Raw genomic sequence first — 23,148 nt, 5'->3', positions numbered from 1 at the left:
CATAAAGACACTGCGCTATCCACCTCTGATCTGCTGGTTTAATAACTCTACAGAATTGCTTGGGGAGAAAACTCACCCAATTCACTTCTGGAGGCTTTATGCTGATTTCAGGCGTGGTTGATGTGTGAGGAGCACTTCGTGGAGCTTCTTGTCGCTCTTCAGGATGAGTTGCAAATGCCTCTTTGAGTGGAGCTGGAGGTGGCACCACAGTTGTCATTCTTTGATCTGCAGCACTGGTGGAATGGTGATCATTTTCAATGTGCTTAAGCATTCCAACTGCACCCTGAACTATTGTGCCACATTGGTCACAACTCTCTTCGACATGGTAGTCTATGAGATGTCCAGAGAAATGCTCCAAAACAATGTCTTTTTTGCATAAACTACAGGTGATCATCTTATGCTCACTTGCTTGAGTAGTGGTCTGAGTGGCTGGACAAACTGTGGTGCTGGTCAGAGGTGCTGGACGAACCGTTGTGCTGGTCAGAGGTGCTGGGCGAACCGTTGTGTTGGTCAGAGGTGCTGGGCGAACTGATGGTGCTGGACGAACAATTATGCTGGTCAGAGGTGCTGGGCAAACTGATGGTGCTGGACGAACTGTTGTGCTGGGCAGAGGTTCTGGACGAAGCGTTGTGCTGGTCAGAGGTGCTGGGCGAACTGATGGTGCTGGACGAAGCGTTGTGCTGGTCAGAGGTGCTGGGCGAACTGATGGTGCTGGACGAAGCGTTGTGCTGGTCAGAGGTGCTGGGCGAACTGATGGTGCTGGACGAAGCGTTGTGCTGGTCAGAGGTGCTGGACGAACTGATGGTGCTGGATGAACCGTTGTGCTGGTCAGAGGTGCTGGCTGCGTTGCTGAGCTGGTCTGAGGGGCTGTTTGTATTGGCTGACTCCCTGTCTGCTGAGTTGACTGAAAAAAAAAGAAAAAAAAAAGCATTAGTGTTTTCCACAGATCATAAAGTATGCCAGTGAATTTTTAAACAAAACAATGTATTTTTTAATTGACAATAAATTCTGCTATGAAGAATAAAACATGGAAGAAATTTAAAAAAATTAGTAATGGCAGTGGAAGTTTATCATAACCTACCTTGTGATAACCGCATTTGCAAATGATACTTTGCCCAAAGATGTTGTGACTATGAGTCTTGTTGTGTAATGGACAGTTATTGATGGAATGCAATACATCCTTCCACTTCTTTGACCCCGGCTTCTTGCCTGTTGTGAAGTGGTACTTCCCTTGGGCATACTTGCACATGATGTCATGCCAAAAAGTGTCTGGTTTACCCGTCTTAGTCATATCTACAAATATGAAATAACAGGGTACAAAGGTCAGGAAACATGTACACAGAGAATGTGTTTATCAAATAAACAATCGTACACAGTAGGACATATAGTGAAATGAAAATATAGTGAAAAAAATCAGATATTGAAATGAAATATAGTAAAAAAAACAGATATTGAAATGAAAATATAGTGAAAAAAATCAGATATTGAAATGAAAATATAGTGAAAAAAACAGATATTGAAATGAAAATATAGTGAAAAAAATCAGATATTGAAATGAAAATATAGTAAAAAAAATTAGATATTGAAATGAAAATATAGTGAAAAACATCAGATATTGAAATGAAAATATAGTGAAAAAAAACCCCAGATATTGAAATGAAAATATAGTGGAAAAAAAACAGATATTGAAATGAAAATATAGTGGAAAAAAAATTAGTTATTAGGCTGATGGTATCCTAAGTCTGTGACCTACTGAACCAGTGTTAATGTATTCATCAATAGAGACTTCAGAGCACTTTTGTTGCTCTGGATAATAGTGTGTGCCAAATGCCAGACATCTGAATGTAAATGCTTTTTTTTCTATTACAACCGAGTGTTCGCGCCAAATATAGAGAGGGACGTGTCTGGCCTTTATTCTAAACGCAAAAATTTGGCACGAACACGCGGTTATAATAGAAAAAAAAGTTATACATTTACATGCCTGGCAACGTAAAAAAAAGTGCTCCGAAGACTCTATTAATGAATACATTAACACTGGTATCCACAGACTTAGGATGGGATCCACAGACTTAGGATACCATCAGCCTAATAACTGATTTTTTTTCACTATACAGTATATAGTATAAGTAAAATCATGCCCAGCAAAAGCGGATCAATATAAATCGATATAAATGTTCGTCGCGACGAAACAGATAATAAAATAGTCTAACCAACGACTGAACAATAAAGTTAGCCAAATCAAAGACTGTACTCACCTGCACGGTGCCGATAGGTTGCTGAAAGGTCCGAAAGGAGACTAAATATGTGTAAATATGTCTGTCACAGCGGTAAATATATGTCAGGATCGCGAACTAAAGTCACCTCCTTCACGCAAGTTACGTGATATCGCTTCGGCCAATGACAGATCATCCCCGCCCCAACCTCCTGCTTCGGCCAATGAGAGGTTATCCCCGCCCCAACCCCCTGTTTCAGCCAATGAGCGTTTTGCCCCGTTAGGACTCGTTAGGACTCGCCGTTCGGATTTGTTAGGACTTGTTAGGAATTGTTAGGATATCTGTTAGGATTTGTTAGGATTTGTGTTAGGAATTGTTCGGATTTCCGTTAGGAATCGTTTGAAGTGTGTTAGGACTCGTTAGGACATGCTTTGCCGTCCATTCACCGCAGGGTGTGGCCATCACAGCTGCCCAACATGAGAGTTCCGTTAGTAATTCAGACTTTTATGCTGGCTTTACTGGTAAGATCCACCTCTTAGGCATGGAAATGCACAGGATGGTTCTAGCGCAGGTTTACTCTGAGTACTCCGGTTTCCTCCCACAGACCAAAGACATGTACATTAGGTTGATTGGTAATTCTAAATTGCCCATAGGAGTGAGTGTGATTGTGTGTGGTTCTTCATCTATATGGGGCCCTGCGATGGACTGGCAACCTGTCCAGGGTGTACCCCTGCCATTTGCCCAGTGTGTGCTGGGATAGGCTCCAGCAGATCCCTGTGTCCCTAACTAGGAAAAAAGCGGGAATAGAAAATGGATGGATGGATGTGTTCTAGAGCAGACCATTTGTTAGGAGTAAATGGGTGTCACAACATCTCTTGATATTTGCAGGTGCATGAGGAAATCCCATTCAAGACCTGTTTGCACAGTTAATCATAGCTGCTCATTTGATTTTACTCATTTGATTTTAAGTCTGAGGATGATTTTCTACTATGTAAATTTAAAGCAGATCGGATTTCTTCTGTGTTCTTTCTGCTATGTTGCTAACGCGGTGTTTAAAGCGTTCGTGCTGAAGTGAAGCCGGAAAAATCTCGGTAACTTACCGCTGCTGTCCGGCTGTCCGCTCCCTCCGGTCTGAGGTCCTTCCTCCTGGAGCTGCGGTGCGTCGTCTCTCCATTGGCTCATCGCTGAGAAGTGTTGTAGAAATGATCGTAGAGTAAAATCCGTGTAGAAATGATCTCAGAGCATAAAACATGCTTTAAAAAACAAACATTCCGTTGCTAGGATCACAACTGATAGTGGCACGCTGATAGGACTCAATTACCCATAAGGGTTAAAAGGCCTTGCTCAATTGCCCAACAGCTTGGCAACTTTGTTTTCTTGTTAGTGCTGGGAGTTGCTTCCAGTCACTGAGCCAGAGCCTTAACCACCACTGCACCTAGCCTAACTAACTGCGGTTCACATGACAGGCCCCTGGTTCATGTTTTAGCTGAGGGGCATTTTTCTAAGAATAAAGTAAGTGTGCTTAGCAGAGGATGGTTTCGATCCATCGACCTCTGGGTTATGGGCCCAGCACGCTTCCGCTGCGCCACTCTGCTGAAAGCAAACCCGCGGACAGGGCTCGAACCCACAATCCCTGGCTTAGGGGGCCAGTACCTTATCCGTTAGGCCACTGGGGCTCTGCAAACTTCCACATATACAGTATTTTTGTTCAAATGTCCTCTAAAACCCTAAACTTGGAATGATTGTGACTCACAGAAATTACATAAATATTGACAATTTAAAGAGTTCAAATCCAACGCCTTAACCATTCGGCCATCACAGCTGGCCCCCTTCTGAGTTCAGTTAATAGTTCAGACTTTTGTGCTGGTTTTACCAACCCTGTGTACCCTATTGGCTCACAAATCTTTACCACTCAGCCCTCACAGATGCCTTTATGGGCTCTTCGGGTCTCATTTGAGGTGTGTCTTTCTTCCAAATCTAGTTCAACATTAGTAGAAATGGAAAGACACAGAATGGTTCTAGACATCCCTCCGCATGCTAATGCCAAGGCAGCTATGGAGGAACTGCATGCAGCTATCAGCAAGCAACAGGCTGTACATCCCGGTGGAGCTATTATTGTTGCTGGGGACTTCAATCACATCAACCTAAGATCTTTACTCAACAAATTTCATTAGCATGCTTCCTGTACTACTATAGGGGACAACACACTGGACCATGTTTACACTAACATTGCTGAGGGGCCATTTCTCTCCCCCACTTGGGTCAGTCTGATCACCTCTTTTTATTCATGCTACTCAAATACACACCACTCATCAGACGTGTGAAACCATCAGTGGAGACAGTGAAGGTATGGACAGAGAGGGGCATTTCCTCATCACAGCAACAGCTACAAGACACTGACACATTCACACTGCACATTCTAGCACCCAACAGGTCCAGTTACTTGTTTATATTTTTATTACTCATCAGTGCAATAACTTGTGACTTACTGCAACTTGTAAATTTGGGCATGTAGTGCATTCAGTAGAGCCCACCCCAGACGAGACTTGAACCCAAAATTCCGGGCTTGGGGGGGGGAGTGGGGGGCTAGTGCCTTATCCATTAGGCCAATGGGGCGCCACCTAGTGGATGAAGGAGACACATATACAGTATTTTTCTTCAAAAAATACTTCATCTGAAACCCTAAGCTTGGATTGACTGTGATCCACAGAAGTTAATATACGTGAGGCTTGAACTGTTCAACATAACCACTCATTCAGCACAGCCATTATGGGGGGCTCTAGGTCATTTGAAGTGCGTGTTTCCTCCAGATATCTAATCTCAACCATTTGACAAACTTCACATATTCAGTGGAAATCTAGTGTATGGAAACCCTGTTGGATCACAAGTCCTGCCACTTTACTGCTCAAGGGCATTTCTCAGTAGAGATCTTATCTCAACCATTTCTTTACATATTCATCAGAGCACATCTTTAAATTCATCTTTGATTAAAGTACAACCCTTGTTGGTGGGCCAGGCGCTGTGAGCAGGGTTCGAACCTGCGCGGGGAATCCCCATTGGATTTCAAATCCAACGCCTTAACCACTCGGCCATCACAGCCGCGTTCCAGAGCCGACCCCTTGTTGGGATGAATGGGTGCCAAAACTTCTCTTGCTATTAGAACTTGTGTGAAGATATCCCATTCAAGACCTGTTTACACAGTTAATCATAGCTGCTCATTTGATTTAACTGGCAAGCTTCAGGTCTTAAGATATAGAAAAGAGCAGAACAGCTACTCAAAGGTGTTTCAAGTGGGTTTGATCCAAATATCAAATCAAATCACTTTATTGTCACCATCAACACATGTAGAAGGGAGTGAAATGCTTCAGTGCAGCTCCAGACATTGTAGTAAAATATGCAATGTACAAATTTAAGTACTACTATAAATATATGCTTTGGATAAGCAGCATGGCAAAGACATACAATACATTATTGTGCACAATACACGGTAGAATAATTGTAAATAAGCAGTATGGTAGTGGCCATGATGACATATGATACATTATGTACAGTATACACAGTAGACATTAACCAGTATATTACAGTGTGATATGTATAACAGCGCACAGGTATAAACTGATGCGCAGCATGAATGTCATGTCATATGCACAAATACAATGCATTTACAGAGTCTGGTGAGTTGTAAAGTGCCGTGCTTTCTATAGTAAACCGATGAGTGATGTTTGGGACCGAATACTGCAGCACTGCCTGTCTGAGGGCAGCAGAGAGAGTAGCTTGTGGCTCAGATGGCTGGAGTCTCCGATGATCCCCCGGGCTTTTCTAACACGCCATCTGATGTAGATGTCCTGGAGGGAGGGAAGCTTACTTCTGACAATGTGGCAGGCCAATCATACCACTCTCTGCAGTGTTCTGCGATTAAGAGCGGTGCTGTTGCCGTACCAGGTGGTAACACAACCAGTCAGGATGCTCTCCACAGCACAGCCATTACGGTGGGCTCTATGGGCTGTAAGTCATTTGAAGTGTGTGTTTCCTTCAGATATGAAATCTCAACCATTTGACAAACTTTACATATTCAGCAGAAATCTAGTGCAGGGAGGTAATCAAACCTGCTGGATCACAAGTCCTGTGGCTTTACGTGCTCTTTTGGAATTTCTTCCCGACTCAGTAGAGATCATACATTCCAGAAAAGTGGAATTGTTTTCTTCACATATCCCAGCTGAGGAAGTTGGGGGTCAGAACACAGGGATACAGTACCCTGGAGCAGGTAGGGTTAAAAGGCCTTGCTCAATTGCCCAACAGCTTGGCAAGTTTTTGGTAGTGCTGGGAGTAGAATCCTGACATTCCCGTCACCAAGCCAGAGCCTTAACCACCTGAGTCACCACTGCACCTAGCCTAACTGCCATTCACATGACAGGCCAGTGGTTCATGCTTTGCCTGAGGGGCATTTTTTTTTTGTCTAAAAGGACTGCGCTTAGCAGAGGATGGTTTCGATCCATCAACCTCTGGGTTATGGGCCCAGCACACTTCCCCTGCGCCACTCTGCTGAAAGCACACCCCAGATGGGACTCGAACCCACAATCCCTGGCTTAGGAGGCCAGTGCCTTATCCATTAGGCCACTGGGGCTCCACAAAGAAGCTGAAGGAGACGCATACACAGTATTTCTGTTATGTCTTATAGATGATATGCTTTCTCCTTTTGTAGAGTACCATAACTTTTGTCCTCTTTTATTTGATGCAGATCAATTATATTTCAATTCTATTATATACAATTCAAAACAATATTCATAATTCAAAACAATTATAATTTACACAAACCAGCTATGTTTATACTGCAGTGATGACTGGGATCAAGTGAGAATCCCCCATGATGACAAGCCACTTTTGACCCTGGACGAACTTCACCAGTTCATTAAGGAATGAGTAAGAGAACACACACACACACACACAGGAAGTTGTCTCTAGTTTAATCAGTTTACATGCTGTTTTGGTTTTAAGTTTTAAACTGTGTCTCTGTGCAGATTCTCAAAAAAGAAGAAGAGATGCGTGCTGCAATGTAGAAGAGGGCCAGGTTAAGACAACTCACAGCTCTGTCCATCCAAAGACAGCACCCAGTGAAATGGACCCTGCAAAGCTTGAATAATGTGCTCAAAATATGTTTTCGGTATTTTGAATAAGTTATTTGTGATCACAATCACAGAAGCCTTTATTATTGCCACACATACTTTCCAGAACAGTGGAATTGTTTTCTTCACATATCCCAGCCGAGGAAGTTGGGGGTCAGAACACAGGGATACAGTACCCTGGAGCAAGTAGGGTTAAAAGGCCTTGCTCAATTGCTCAACAGCTTGGCAACTTTGTTTTTTGTTAGTGCTGGGAGTTGAATCCTGACCATCCAGGAACTGAGTAAGAGCCTTAACCACCTGAGTCACCACTGCACCCAGCCTAACTGCCATTCACAGGACAGGACCCTGGTTCATGCTTTGTCTGAAGGGCATTTTTTAGAATAAAGGAACTGTGCTCAGCAGAGGACAATTTTGATCCATTGACCTCTGGGTTATAGGCCCTCAACGCTTCCGCTGCACCACTCTGCTGAAAGCCCAGCTCAGATGGGACTCAAACCCACAATCGCTGGCTTAGGAGGCCTTATCCATTAGGCCACTGGGGCTCCACCAAAAGGCTGAAGGAGACACATATACAGTATTTTTGTTGAAATGTCATCTAAAACCCTAAACTTGGATTGATTGTGATCCACAGAAGTTACATAAATATTGACAATTAAAGAGTTTAACACTACACGTCTCCTGAGATTTAAGACATCGATAACTAAAGTGAATTATGAAAATACGTGAGGCTTGAACTGTTCAACATCATAACCACTCATTCAGCACAGCCATTATGGTGGGCTCTGTGGGCTGTATGTCATTTGAAAAGTGTGTTTCCTCCAGATATCTAATCTCCACCATTTGACAAACTTCACATATTCAGCAGAAATCTAGTGCAGGTCTGGAATCAGACCTGTGTAGGGAGATGTTGGATCACAAGCCCTGTAGCTCTATAGCCCTTACAGCTGCATCAGTGCAATAACATGTGACTTACTGCAACTTGTAAATTATTATACCTGTATATTACCAAGACGACTATTTGTATATTTTCACCTACATATTATATCATCACTCTTCTCACTGTTTTTCTGTAAATAACCAGTGCAATATTTTGTAAATATCAGCATTTTTAAGTCACTGAAAAATACTTTATTGTATTTTAATAACCTGTCTGCACTGTATCCCAGTCACATGTTTCCATCTTTCTGAACCATTCACAGTATTTGGGTCATGGCACATCTGTATAACACTGTTTATTGCAGTTTACTTTATCAATACTATCAGTAGGGCATGTAGTGTATACAGTAATGCATGTAGTGTATTCAGTAGGGCATGTAGTGTATTCAGTAGTGCATGTAGTGTATTCCGTAGTGCATGTAGTGTATTCAGTAGGGCATGTAGTGCATTCTGTAGGGCATGTTGTGTATTCAGTAGTGCATGTAGTGTATTCAGTAAGGCATGTAGTGTATTCAGTAGGGCATATAGTGCATTCAGTAGTGCATGTAGTGCATTCAGCAGGGCATGTAATGTATTCAGTAGGGCATGTAGTGTATTCAGTAGGGGATGTAGTGTATTCAGTAGGGCATGTAGTGCATTCAGTAGTGCATTTTGTTTTATTTGAATTATTAAAGCTCTGAAAATACTGCATGATCTTGGGTTATTTTGATGTGTTGTCATTTCCTTTAAATATACACTCTAAATAACAATAGTTATATTTTGAATTTAGGAGAAATATTGTCAGCAGTTCACAAAACTGTTCATCTCACCAATACATGAACCTGTGAGAAAAAACATGATTATTTTGCAGTGGTCTCTTTTTTTTTCCAGAGCTATATATATATATATATTTGAGTGTTATTCCCTGCCTCAACCCCCTGCTTCGGTCAGTGAGTGCTTTGCCCGAATTGTTAGGACTGGGCTCCACCAAGTGGCTGAAGGAGACACATACACAGTATTTTTGCCTTACAAATGATTTTTTTTAAAAGTACAAATGCATTCCAAGCACAGAGCTGTTGAAGGAAAATCATCTCATGCTCATCCTTTCTTCTGACTTTCTTTGTGTTCATGTTTGTAAGTTGATAAATTTTCAATCAGACTTATATTACCAAGCCTGTTCCTAACACAAATGATTAGCCTTCATCCCACAAAACTACGTAAACTACACAGAAAAACTAACGCTTTCTCCTTTTGTAGAGTACCATAACTTTTGTCCTCTTTTATTTGATGCAGATCAATTATATTTACAATTCAATTATATACAATTAAAAACAATATTCATAATTCAAAATCATTATAATTTACACGAAACTAACTATGTTTATAGTCCAGTGATGACTGGGATCAAGTGAGAATCCCCCATGATGACGAGCCACTTTTGACCCTGAACGAACTTCACCAGTTCATTAAGGAATGAGTAAGAGAACACACACACACACACAGGAATTTGTCTCTATTTTAATCAGTTTACATGCTGTTTTGGTTTTAAGTTTTAAACTGTGTCTCTGTGCAGATTCTCAAAAAAGAAGAAGAGATGCGTGCTGCAATGTAGAAGAGGGCCAGGTTAAGACAACTCACAGCTCTGTCCCTCCAAAGACAGCACCCAGTGAAATGGACCCTGCAAAGCTTGATTAACGTGCTTAAAATATGTTTTCAGTATTTTGAAGTTATTTTTATGAAAGCTGTGTTTTTAAGATTGATATTGATATTATTGTGTTAAAATTCCACATTCATAATTTGAAAAATCTGTATCCTGTCTGTATCCTTCAGGAAACAATTTTCCTCCAGGTTTATTGTTTTTTTAAAGGAATTATCATGTCAAGTCTAAATATGACATTTAATTTATTTAATTAAAAATATCAGTGTTGTTTGAAGTGTTCAAATAGGGGATTTGATCACAATAGTGGGCTTCATTTGTGAGCACTTCTAGACAATCATATAAAAGCCAGCAAATGGAAAACCATGTGTAGCGCCCTCAGCACCTGATGAGGACAGAGACCAAGCCGCTTGCTTGTTACGTGATCGACAAAATAAAAGATGGGGTACTGCTGCCTCCAGAAGCCTTTATTATTGCCACACATACTTTCCAGAACCGTGGAATTGTTTTCTTCACATATCCCAGCTGAGGAAGTTGGGGGTCAGAACACAGGGATATTTACCCTGGAGCAGGTAGGGTTAAAAGGCCTTGCTCAATTGCCCAACAGCTTGGCAACTTGTTTTTTTGGTAGTGCTGGGAGTTGAATCCTGACCTTCCAGTCAATGAGCCAGAGCCTTAACCACCACTGCACCTAGCCTAAATGCCATTCACATGACAGGCCCCTGGTTCATGCTCTACCTGAGGGGCATTTTTTTTAGTATAAAAGAGACGGGCTTAGCAGAGGATGGTTTCGATCCATCGACCTCTGGGTTATGGGCCCAGCACGCTTCCGCTGCGCCACTCTGCTGAAAGCACACCCCCAGACAGGACTCGAACCCACAATCCCTGGCTTAGGAGGCCAGTGCCTTATCCAGTGGCACCACCAACAGCTACCTACTGCAGCTCTCTGATAGTACACATGACTATGGTACCCTGTCTAAAAAAATGAAATGATGTCATTTGTTCTTCAGAAAAGATTGATTATCACAGGTTTGTTATTTGAGATATTATAGTGGCTATATTGTCATGCAGGCTGAGAATGATAGTGCATTAATCCCCATTTAATTAAAGAAAAAATCTAAAAACAAATGAGTCAATGTCAGTTTGTACAAAGCAGTTTGTCTAATAAATCTTGTTCAGATTATTCAATTCAAAGAAAATTCAGACTCAGCTGTGGAATCTTCCAGTTTTTTTATTCATCTTTACAAAGATCCATTTTTAATATGAAATAAACATTAAAACACATAAAATAAACACAAGCCACATTATCAATGCAATGCAGATAAAACACTGTGTAACAAGTTACACCTTAAAGTGTGTTTTATCCAAATACAGTATAAATCAAGCTTCATTTAACAATGCTGCAGTATTTTCTCAGTCCTACTCAGTCTCTTCCCTTACAATGTCTGCTGCTGAGACTTTTAGGCCTAAATGTAGAGAAGTTCATGGGTTTTTGCCGGACCTTGTCTTGGACTATTGAGATCCTGCTCTCTTCGGGAATAGAATAGATCGTTTAGGATTTAAACCTGTGCATGGAAACCATGTGGATCATCAAAACCTGAATCACTCAAACATCTTTGCAGGCCTCTTTTGAAATGTGTGTTTCCCCCATAATCAGTAGGAATCTAATCTCAATGGGGTTGTTTACATATTCCACAGAATATGTAGAGTTTTGTGCTGGTTTTAATGGTGAGATCCACCATAACCACATTCAGCACAGCCATTATGGGGGGTTCTATGGCCCACTTTACATATTCAGCAGATATCTAGGGCAGGACTGGAATCAAACCAGTGTATGGAAACCCTGTTGGAACACAAGTCCTGCAGCTATGCCACTCAACCCTTACAGCTGCCTTCAGGTGTTTCTTCCAGATTCATCTCTACCATTTCTCAACATATTCAGCAGACTAGTGCAACACCTGAGCTGCTTCGATTAAAGTACACCCCTTGTTGGTGGGCCTGGCGCTGTGAGCAGGGCTCGAACCTGCGCGGGGGAACCCCATTGGATTTCAAGTCCAACGCCTTAACCGCTCGGCCATCACAGCTGCCCAACATGAGAGTTCCTGATCCCTGTGTCCCTAACTAGGAAAAAAGCGGGAATAGAAAATGGATGGATGGATGTGTTCTAGAGCAGACCATTTGTTAGGAGTAAATGGGTGTCACAACATCTCTTGATATTTGCAGGTGCATGAGGAAATCCCATTCAAGACCTGTTTACACAGTTAATCATAGCTGCTCATTTGATTTTACTCATTTGATTTTAAGTCTGAGGATGATTTTCTACTATGTAAATTTAAAGCAGATCGGATTTCTTCTGTGTTCTTTCTGCTATGTTGCTAACGCGGTGTTTAAAGCGTTCGTGCTGAAGTGAAGCCGGAAAAATCTCGGTAACTTACCGCTGCTGTCCGGCTGTCCGCTCCCTCCGGTCTGAGGTCCTTCCTCCTGGAGCTGCGGTGCGTCGTCTCTCCATTGGCTCATCGCTGAGAAGTGTTGTAGAAATGATCGTAGAGTAAAATCCGTGTAGAAATGATCTCAGAGCATAAAACATGCTTTAAAAAACAAACATTCCGTTGCTAGGATCACGACTGATAGTGGCACGCTGATAGGACTCAATTACCCATTCAGCCTTATAGAGTTTATATTATTTTATTAATAAATAAATAAATAAATGAATGAATAATACAATACAATGGATGGCTTGAATATTTTAGCTTTTTCATATTTGAATATAGATTATATTACACTATACAACACATATACCATGTATAACATTTCAATAATAAATACATAGTAAATCATATATAAGTCATGTATGTATACGTATAAATACAGTGTGAATAGATATATGCGTTTTCCATGTTAATACATTAAATGATAAGAAAATTAACGAATATGAATTTATTTAAAGTGAAATTATTATTAAAAGCTAGTTTGCGCTTTAATTTAAAACCCACACACAGAGAGACATTAGTTGAAACCCTGAGCTGAAACCCAGCATTCAGACTGAAATGTTATAGATTTCTCACACAACATTCCCACAGAATTGTAGTGAATACGTCATATAACTAAAGTTTTTGCAGCAATATGATACATGCATTTATAGAAAAGGAAAAAAAAAAGTTCTCAGGATGCTCAGGAAACTTGACACATTAATTGGTCTCAAAATTTACAGAAAATATTTTGCTTGTTAGATGACAAGATGCAAGTTTGGTTTCCCCCAGTCCTAGGACGTGAGCCTAAAACCTTTCAGTTGCTAGCACAGAACTACACTACCAGTCAAAAGTTTGGACACCCTTTTTAATTCAATGTTTTTTGTTTATTGGGATTTATTTTCTACATTCTAGAACAATACTGGAGATTTCAAAACTATGAAATAACACACATGGACTTAAGTAATCCATATGTAATGACAACAAACAACAGTCAGTTGTTATTTTAAGACACGAAGGTCAGGTGTTCTGGAATAGTTCTTGCAAGAACAGTATTGTCAAGTGCATTTGCAAAACCCATCAAGCACCATGATGAAACTGGCTCACATGAAGACCATCCCTGGACGAACTTCACCAGTTCATTAAGGAATGAGTAAGAGAACACACACACACACACACACACACACACAGAGAAAGTTGTCTGTGGTTTAATCAGTTTACATGGTGTTTTGGTTTTGCAATGTAGAAGAGGGCCAGGTTAAGAAAACTCACAGCTCTGTCCATCCAAAGACAGCATCCAGTGAAATGGACCCTGCAATGCTTGAATAACGTGCTTAAAATATGTTTTCAGTATTTTGAATAAGTTATTTGTGATCACAATCATTTGTGAGCACTTCTATACAATCATATAAAAGCCAGCAAATGGAAAACCATGTGTAGTGCCCTCAGCACCTGATGAGGACAGAGACCAAGCTGCTTGCTTGTTACGTGATCAACAAAATAAAAGATGGGGTACTTCCGCCTCCAGAAGCCTTTATTATTGCCACACATACATTCCAGAAAAGTGGAATTGTTTTCTTCACATATCCCAGCTGAGGAAGTTGGGGGTCAGAACACAGGGATACAGTACCCTGGAGCAGGTAGGGTTAAAAGGCCTTGCTCAATTGCCCAACAGCTTGGCAAGTTTTTGGTAGTGCTGGGAGTAGAATCCTGACATTCCCGTCACCAAGCCAGAGCCTTAACCACCTGAGTCACCACTGCACCTAGCCTAACTGCCATTCACATGACAGGCCAGTGGTTCATGCTTTGCCTGAGGGGCATTTTTTTTTTTTGTCTAAAAGGACTGCGCTTAGCAGAGGATGGTTTCGATCCATCGACCTCTGGGTTATGGGCCCAGCACGCTTCCGCTGCGCCACTCTGCTGAAAGCACACCCCAGATGGGACTCGAACCCACAATCCCTGGCTTAGGAGGCCAGTGCCTTATCCATTAGGCCACTGGGGCTCCACAAAGAAGCTGAAGGAGACGCATACACAGTATTTCTGTTATGTCTTATAGATGATATGCTTTCTCCTTTTGTAGAGTACCATAACTTTTGTCCTCTTTTATTTGATGCAGATCAATTATATTTCAATTCTATTATATACAATTCAAAACAATATTCATAATTCAAAACAATTATAATTTACACAAACCAGCTATGTTTATACTCCAGTGATGACTGGGATCAAGTGAGAATCCCCCATGATGACAAGCCACTTTTGACCCTGGACGAACTTCACCAGTTCATTAAGGAATGAGTAAGAGAACACACACACACACACACAGGAAGTTGTCTCTAGTTTAATCAGTTTACATGCTGTTTTGGTTTTAAGTTTTAAACTGTGTCTCTGTGCAGATTCTCAAAAAAGAAGAAGAGATGCGTGCTGCAATGTAGAAGAGGGCCAGGTTAAGAAAACTCACAGCTCTGTCCATCCAAAGACAGCACCCAGTGAAATGGACCCTGCAAAGCTTGAATAATGTGCTCAAAATATGTTTTCGGTATTTTGAATAAGTTATTTGTGATCACAATCACAGAAGCCTTTATTATTGCCACACATACTTTCCAGAACAGTGGAATTGTTTTCTTCACATATCCCAGCCGAGGAAGTTGGGGGTCAGAACACAGGGATACAGTACCCTGGAGCAAGTAGGGTTAAAAGGCCTTGCTCAATTGCTCAACAGCTTGGCAACTTTGTTTTTTGTTAGTGCTGGGAGTTGAATCCTGACCATCCAGGAACTGAGTAAGAGCCTTAACCACCTGAGTCACCACTGCACCCAGCCTAACTGCCATTCACAGGACAGGACCCTGGTTCATGCTTTGTCTGAAGGGCATTTTTTAGAATAAAGGAACTGTGCTCAGCAGAGGACAATTTTGATCCATTGACCTCTGGGTTATAGGCCCTCAACGCTTCCGCTGCACCACTCTGCTGAAAGCCCAGCTCAGATGGGACTCAAACCCACAATCGCTGGCTTAGGAGGCCTTATCCATTAGGCCACTGGGGCTCCACCAAAAGGCTGAAGGAGACACATATACAGTATTTTTGTTGAAATGTCATCTAAAACCCTAAACTTGGATTGATTGTGATCCACAGAAGTTACATAAATATTGACAATTAAAGAGTTTAACACTACACGTCTCCTGAGATTTAAGACATCGATAACTAAAGTGAATTATGAAAATACGTGAGGCTTGAACTGTTCAACATCATAACCACTCATTCAGCACAGCCATTATGGTGGGCTCTGTGGGCTGTATGTCATTTGAAAAGTGTGTTTCCTCCAGATATCTAATCTCCACCATTTGACAAACTTCACATATTCAGCAGAAATCTAGTGCAGGTCTGGAATCAGACCTGTGTAGGGAGATGTTGGATCACAAGCCCTGTAGCTCTATAGCCCTTACAGCTGCCTTCATGAACGTTTCTTCCAGTGCATCAGTGCAATAACTTGTGACTTACTGCAACTTGTAAATTATTATACCTGTATATTACCAAGACGACTATTTGTATATTTTCACCTACATATTATATCATCACTCTTCTCACTGTTTTTCTGTAAATAACCAGTGCAATATTTTGTAAATATCAGCATTTTTAAGTCACTGAAAAATACTTTATTGTATTTTAATAACCTGTCTGCACTGTATCCCAGTCACATGTTTCCATCTTTCTGAACCATTCACAGTATTTGGGTCATGGCACATCTGTATAACACTGTTTATTGCAGTTTACTTTATCAATACTATCAGTAGGGCATGTAGTGTATACAGTAATGCATGTAGTGTATTCAGAAGGGCATGTAGTGTATTCAGTAGGGCATGTAGTGTATTCAGTAGTGCATGTAGTGTATTCCGTAGTGCATGTAATGTATTCAGTAGGGCATGTAGTGCATTCTGTAGGGCATGTTGTGTATTCAGTAGTGCATGTAGTGTATTCAGTAAGGCATGTAGTGTATTCAGTAGGGCATATAGTGCATTCAGTAGTGCATGTAGTGCATTCAGCAGGGCATGTAATGTATTCAGTAGGGCATGTAGTGTATTCAGTAGGGGATGTAGTGTATTCAGTAGGGCATGTAGTGCATTCAGTAGTGCATTTTGTTTTATTTGAATTATTAAAGCTCTGAAAATACTGCATGATCTTGGGTTATTTTGATATGTTGTCATTTCCTTTAAATATACACTCTAAATAACAATAGTTATATTTTGAATTTAGGAGAAATATTGTCAGCAGTTCACAAAACTGTTCATCTCACCAATACATGAACCTGTGAGAAAAAACATGATTATTTTGCAGTGGTCTCTTTTTTTTTCCAGAGCTATATATATATATATTTGAGTGTTATTCCCTGCCTCAACCCCCTGCTTCGGTCAGTGAGTGCTTTGCCCGAATTGTTAGGACTGGGCTCCACCAAGTGGCTGAAGGAGACACATACACAGTATTTTTGCCTTACAAATGATTTTTTTTTAAAGTACAAATGCATTCCAAGCACAGAGCTGTTGAAGGAAAATCATCTCATGCTCATCCTTTCTTCTGACTTTCTTTGTGTTCATGTTTGTAAGTTGATAAATTTTCAATCAGACTTATATTACCAAGCCTGTTCCTAACACAAATGATTAGCCTTCATCCCACAAAACTACGTAAACTACACAGAAAAACTAACGCTTTCTCCTTTTGTAGAGTACCATAACTTTTGTCCTCTTTTATTTGATGCAGATCAATTATATTTACAATTCAATTATATACAATTAAAAACAATATTCATAATTCAAAACCATTATAATTTACACGAAACTAACTATGTTTATACTCCAGTGATGACTGGGATCAAGTGAGAATCCCCCATGATGACGAGCCACTTTTGACCCTGAACGAACTTCACCAGTTCATTAAGGAATGAGTAAGAGAACACACACACACACACAGGAATTTGTCTCTATTTTAATCAGTTTACATGCTGTTTTGGTTTTAAGTTTTAAACTGTGTCTCTGTGCAGATTCTCAAAAAAGAAGAAGAGATGCGTGCTGCAATGTAGAAGAGGGCCAGGTTAAGACAACTCACAGCTCTGTCCCTCCAAAGACAGCACCCAGTGAAATGGACCCTGCAAAGCTTGATTAACGTGCTTAAAATATGTTTTCAGTATTTTGAAGTTATTTTTATGAAAGCTGTGTTTTTAAGATTGATATTGATATTATTGTGTTAAAATTCCACATTCATAATTTGAAAAATCTGTATCCTGTCTGTATCCTTCAGGAAACAATTTTCCTCCAGGTTTATTGTTTTTTTAAAGGAATTATCATGTCAAGTCTAAATATGACATTTAATTTATTTAATTAAAAATATCAGTGTTGTTTGAAGTGTTCAAATAGGGGATTTGATCACAATAGTGGGCTTCATTTGTGAGCACTTCTAGACAATCATATAAAAGCCAGCAAATGGAAAACCATGTGTAGCGCCCTCAGCACCTGATGAGGACAGAGACCAAGCCGCTTGCTTGTTACGTGATCGACAAAATAAAAGATGGGGTACTGCTGCCTCCAGAAGCCTTTATTATTGCCACACATACTTTCCAGAACCGTGGAATTGTTTTCTTCACATATCCCAGCTGAGGAAGTTGGGGGTCAGAACACAGGGATATTTACCCTGGAGCAGGTAGGGTTAAAAGGCCTTGCTCAATTGCCCAACAGCTTGGCAACTTGTTTTTTTGGTAGTGCTGGGAGTTGAATCCTGACCTTCCAGTCAATGAGCCAGAGCCTTAACCACCACTGCACCTAGCCTAAATGCCATTCACATGACAGGCCCCTGGTTCATGCTCTACCTGAGGGGCATTTTTTTTAGTATAAAAGAGACGGGCTTAGCAGAGGATGGTTTCGATCCATCGACCTCTGGGTTATGGGCCCAGCACGCTTCCGCTGCGCCACTCTGCTGAAAGCACACCCCCAGACAGGACTCGAACCCACAATCCCTGGCTTAGGAGGCCAGTGCCTTATCCAGTGGCACCACCAACAGCTACCTACTGCAGCTCTCTGATAGTACACATGACTATGGTACCCTGTCTAAAAAAATGAAATGATGTCATTTGTTCTTCAGAAAAGATTGATTATCACAGGTTTGTTATTTGAGATATTATAGTGGCTATATTGTCATGCAGGCTGAGAATGATAGTGCATTAATCCCCATTTAATTAAAGAAAAAATCTAAAAACAAATGAGTCAATGTCAGTTTGTACAAAGCAGTTTGTCTAATAAATCTTGTTCAGATTATTCAATTCAAAGAAAATTCAGACTCAGCTGTGGAATCTTCCAGTTTTTTTATTCATCTTTACAAAGATCCATTTTTAATATGAAATAAACATTAAAACACATAAAATAAACACAAGCCACATTATCAATGCAATGCAGATAAAACACTGTGTAACAAGTTACACCTTAAAGTGTGTTTTATCCAAATACAGTATAAATCAAGCTTCATTTAACAATGCTGCAGTATTTTCTCAGTCCTACTCAGTCTCTTCCCTTACAATGTCTGCTGCTGAGACTTTTAGGCCTAAATGTAGAGAAGTTCATGGGTTTTTGCCGGACCTTGTCTTGGACTATTGAGATCCTGCTCTCTTCGGGAATAGAATAGATCGTTTAGGATTTAAACCTGTGCATGGAAACCATGTGGATCATCAAAACCTGAATCACTCAAACATCTTTGCAGGCCTCTTTTGAAATGTGTGTTTCCCCCATAATCAGTAGGAATCTAATCTCAACCATTTGACCCATGGGGTTCTTTACATATTCCACAGAATCCACAGAATACATATTCCACAGAATATGTAAAGAGTTTTGTGCTGGTTTTAAGGGTGAGATCCACCATAACCACATTCAGCACAGCCATTATGGGGGGTTCTATGGCCCACTTTACAGATATCTAGGGCAGGACCGGAATCAAACCAGTGTATGGAAACCCTGTTGGAACACAAGTCCTGCAGCTATACCACTCAACCCTTACAGCTGCCTTCAGGTGCTTCTTCCAGATTCATCTCTACCATTTCTCAACATATTCAGCAGACTAGTGCAACACCTGAGCTGCTTCGATTAAAGTACACCCCTTGTTGGTGGGCCTGGCGCTGTGAGCAGGGCTCGAACCTGCGCGGGGGAACCCCATTGGATTTCAAGTCCAACGCCTTAACCACTCGGCCATCACAGCTGCCCAACATGAGAGTTCCTGATCCCTGTGTCCCTAACTAGGAAAAAAGCGGGAATAGAAAATGGATGGATGGATGTGTTCTAGAGCAGACCATTTGTTAGGAGTAAATGGGTGTCACAACATCTCTTGATATTTGCAGGTGCATGAGGAAATCCCATTCAAGACCTGTTTACACAGTTAATCATAGCTGCTCATTTGATTTTACTCATTTGATTTTAAGTCTGAGGATGATTTTCTACTATGTAAATTTAAAGCAGATCGGATTTCTTCTGTGTTCTTTCTGCTATGTTGCTAACGCGGTGTTTAAAGCGTTCGTGCTGAAGTGAAGCCGGAAAAATCTCGGTAACTTACCGCTGCTGTCCGGCTGTCCGCTCCCTCCGGTCTGAGGTCCTTCCTCCTGGAGCTGCGGTGCGTCGTCTCTCCATTGGCTCATCGCTGAGAAGTGTTGTAGAAATGATCGTAGAGTAAAATCCGTGTAGAAATGATCTCAGAGCATAAAACATGCTTTAAAAAACAAACATTCCGTTGCTAGGATCACGACTGATAGTGGCACGCTGATAGGACTCAATTACCCATTCAGCCTTATAGAGTTTATATTATTTTATTAATAAATAAATAAATAAATAAATAAATGAATGAATAATACAATACAATGGATGGCTTGAATATTTTAGCTTTTTCATATTTGAATATAGATTATATTACACTATACAACACATATACCATGTATAACATTTCAATAATAAATACATAGTAAATCATATATAAGTCATGTATGTATACGTATAAATACAGTGTGAATAGATATATGCGTTTTCCATGTTAATACATTAAATGATAAGAAAATTAACGAATATGAATTTATTTAAAGTGAAATTATTATTAAAAGCTAGTTTGCGCTTTAATTTAAAACCCACACACAGAGAGACATTAGTTGAAACCCTGAGCTGAAACCCAGCATTCAGACTGAAATGTTACAGATTTCTCACACAACATTCCCACAGAATTGTAGTGAATACGTCATATAACTAAAGTTTTTGCAGCAATATGATACATGCATTTATAGAAAAGGAAAAAAAAAAGTTCTCAGGATGCTCAGGAAACTTGACACATTAATTGGTCTCAAAATTTACAGAAAATATTTTGCTTGTTAGATGACAAGATGCAAGTTTGGTTTCCCCCAGTCCTAGGACGTGAGCCTAAAACCTTTCAGTTGCTAGCACAGAACTACACTACCAGTCAAAAGTTTGGACACCCTTTTTAATTCAATGTTTTTTGTTTATTGGGATTTATTTTCTACATTCTAGAACAATACTGGAGATTTCAAAACTATGAAATAACACACATGGACTTAAGTAATCCATATGTAATGACAACAAACAACAGTCAGTTGTTATTTTAAGACACGAAGGTCAGGTGTTCTGGAATAGTTCTTGCAAGAACAGTATTGTCAAGTGCATTTGCAAAACCCATCAAGCACCATGATGAAACTGGCTCACATGAAGACCATCCCTGGACGAACTTCACCAGTTCATTAAGGAATGAGTAAGAGAACACACACACACACACAGAGAAAGTTGTCTGTGGTTTAATCAGTTTACATGGTGTTTTGGTTTTGCAATGTAGAAGAGGGCCAGGTTAAGAAAACTCACAGCTCTGTCCATCCAAAGACAGCATCCAGTGAAATGGACCCTGCAATGCTTGAATAACGTGCTTAAAATATGTTTTCAGTATTTTGAATAAGTTATTTGTGATCACAATCATTTGTGAGCACTTCTATACAATCATATAAAAGCCAGCAAATGGAAAACCATGTGTAGTGCCCTCAGCACCTGATGAGGACAGAGACCAAGCTGCTTGCTTGTTACGTGATCAACAAAATAAAAGATGGGGTACTTCCGCCTCCAGAAGCCTTTATTATTGCCACACATACATTCAAGAAAAGTGGAATTGTTTTCTTCACATATCCCAGCTGAGGAAGTTGGGGGTCAGAACACAGGGATACAGTACCCTGGAGCAGGTAGGGTTAAAAGGCCTTGCTCAATTGCCCAACAGCTTGGCAACTTTGTTTTCTTGTTAGTGCTGGGAGTTGCTTCCAGTCACTGAGCCAGAGCCTTAACCACCACTGCACCTAGCCTAACTAACTGCGGTTCACATGACAGGCCCCTGGTTCATGTTTTAGCTGAGGGGCATTTTTCTAAGAATAAAGTAAGTGTGCTTAGCAGAGGATGGTTTCGATCCATCGACCTCTGGGTTATGGGCCCAGCACGCTTCCGCTGCGCCACTCTGCTGAAAGCACACCCCCGGACAGGACTCGAACCCACAATCCCTGGCTTAGGAGGCCAGTACCTTATCCGTTAGGCCACTGGGGCTCTGCAAACTTCCACATATACAGTATTTTTGTTCAAATGTCCTCTAAAACCCTAAACTTGGAATGATTGTGACTCACAGAAATTACATAAATATTGACAATTTAAAGAGTTCAAATCCAACGCCTTAACCATTCGGCCATCACAGCTGGCCGCCTTCTGAGTTCAGTTAATAGTTCAGACTTTTGTGCTGGTTTTACCAACCCTGTGTACCCTATTGGCTCACAAATCTTTACCACTCAGCCCTCACAGATGCCTTTATGGGCTCTTCGGGTCTCATTTGAGGTGTGTCTTTCTTCCAAATCTAGTTCAACATTAGTAGAAATGGAAAGACACAGAATGGTTCTAGACATCCCTCCGCATGCTAATGCCAAGGCAGCTATGGAGGAACTGCATGCAGCTATCAGCAAGCAACAGGCTGTACATCCCGGTGGAGCTATTATTGTTGCTGGGGACTTCAATCACATCAACCTAAGATCTTTACTCAACAAATTTCATTAGCATGCTTCCTGTACTACTATAGGGGACAACACACTGGACCATGTTTACACTAACATTGCTGAGGGGCCATTTCTCTCCCCCACTTGGGTCAGTCTGATCACCTCTTTTTATTCATGCTACTCAAATACACACCACTTATCAGACGTGTGAAACCATCAGTGGAGACAGTGAAGGTATGGACAGAGAGGGGCATTTCCTCATCACAGCAACAGCTACAAGACACTGACACATTCACACTGCACATTCTAGCACCCAACAGGTCCAGTTACTTGTTTATATTATTTATTACTCATCAGTGCAATAACTTGTGACTTACTGCAACTTGTAAATTTGGGCATGTAGTGCATTCAGTAGAGCCCACCCCAGACGAGACTTGAACCCAAAATTCCGGGCTTGGGGGGGGGCTAGTGCCTTATCCATTAGGCCAATGGGGCGCCACCTAGTGGATGAAGGAGACACATATACAGTATTTTTCTTCAAAAGTCATCTGAAACCCTAAGCTTGGATTGACTGTGATCCACAGAAGTTAATATACGTGAGGCTTGAACTGTTCAACATAACCACTCATTCAGCACAGCCATTATGGGGGGCTCTAGGTCATTTGAAGTGCATGTTTCCTCCAGATATCTAATCTCAACCATTTGACAAACTTCACATATTCAGTGGAAATCT

The 23,148-nt window shown here is 40.9% G+C and overlaps 10 non-coding genes across 10 annotated transcripts; all 10 read right to left on the bottom strand.

The window, feature by feature from the left end:
- Positions 1–3,736: 3,736 nt before the first annotated feature.
- Positions 3,737–3,808, bottom strand: trnam-cau (transfer RNA methionine (anticodon CAU)). The gene has a single exon. It is a non-coding gene; the product is annotated as a tRNA-Met (tRNA).
- Positions 3,809–5,230: 1,422 nt separating this feature from the next.
- trnas-uga (transfer RNA serine (anticodon UGA)) lies at positions 5,231–5,312 on the bottom strand. The gene has a single exon. It is a non-coding gene; the product is annotated as a tRNA-Ser (tRNA).
- Positions 5,313–6,764: 1,452 nt separating this feature from the next.
- trnar-ccu (transfer RNA arginine (anticodon CCU)) lies at positions 6,765–6,837 on the bottom strand. Its single transcript has one exon. It is a non-coding gene; the product is annotated as a tRNA-Arg (tRNA).
- Positions 6,838–10,683: 3,846 nt separating this feature from the next.
- trnam-cau (transfer RNA methionine (anticodon CAU)) lies at positions 10,684–10,755 on the bottom strand. Its single transcript has one exon. It is a non-coding gene; the product is annotated as a tRNA-Met (tRNA).
- Positions 10,756–11,910: 1,155 nt separating this feature from the next.
- On the bottom strand, positions 11,911–11,992 carry trnas-uga (transfer RNA serine (anticodon UGA)). The gene has a single exon. It is a non-coding gene; the product is annotated as a tRNA-Ser (tRNA).
- Positions 11,993–14,226: 2,234 nt separating this feature from the next.
- On the bottom strand, positions 14,227–14,298 carry trnam-cau (transfer RNA methionine (anticodon CAU)). Its single transcript has one exon. It is a non-coding gene; the product is annotated as a tRNA-Met (tRNA).
- Positions 14,299–14,305: 7 nt separating this feature from the next.
- On the bottom strand, positions 14,306–14,378 carry trnar-ccu (transfer RNA arginine (anticodon CCU)). Its single transcript has one exon. It is a non-coding gene; the product is annotated as a tRNA-Arg (tRNA).
- A 3,889-nt stretch (positions 14,379–18,267) lies between these two features.
- trnam-cau (transfer RNA methionine (anticodon CAU)) lies at positions 18,268–18,339 on the bottom strand. The gene has a single exon. It is a non-coding gene; the product is annotated as a tRNA-Met (tRNA).
- Positions 18,340–19,524: 1,185 nt separating this feature from the next.
- On the bottom strand, positions 19,525–19,606 carry trnas-uga (transfer RNA serine (anticodon UGA)). The gene has a single exon. It is a non-coding gene; the product is annotated as a tRNA-Ser (tRNA).
- A 2,219-nt stretch (positions 19,607–21,825) lies between these two features.
- trnam-cau (transfer RNA methionine (anticodon CAU)) lies at positions 21,826–21,897 on the bottom strand. The gene has a single exon. It is a non-coding gene; the product is annotated as a tRNA-Met (tRNA).
- Positions 21,898–23,148: the final 1,251 nt, after the last annotated feature.

Source organism: Hemibagrus wyckioides, linkage group LG16 (genome assembly GCF_019097595.1).
Source record: "Hemibagrus wyckioides isolate EC202008001 linkage group LG16, SWU_Hwy_1.0, whole genome shotgun sequence".
Classification (NCBI taxonomy): domain Eukaryota; kingdom Metazoa; phylum Chordata; class Actinopteri; order Siluriformes; family Bagridae; genus Hemibagrus; species Hemibagrus wyckioides.
This window is presented reverse-complemented; position numbering and strand designations above follow the sequence as displayed.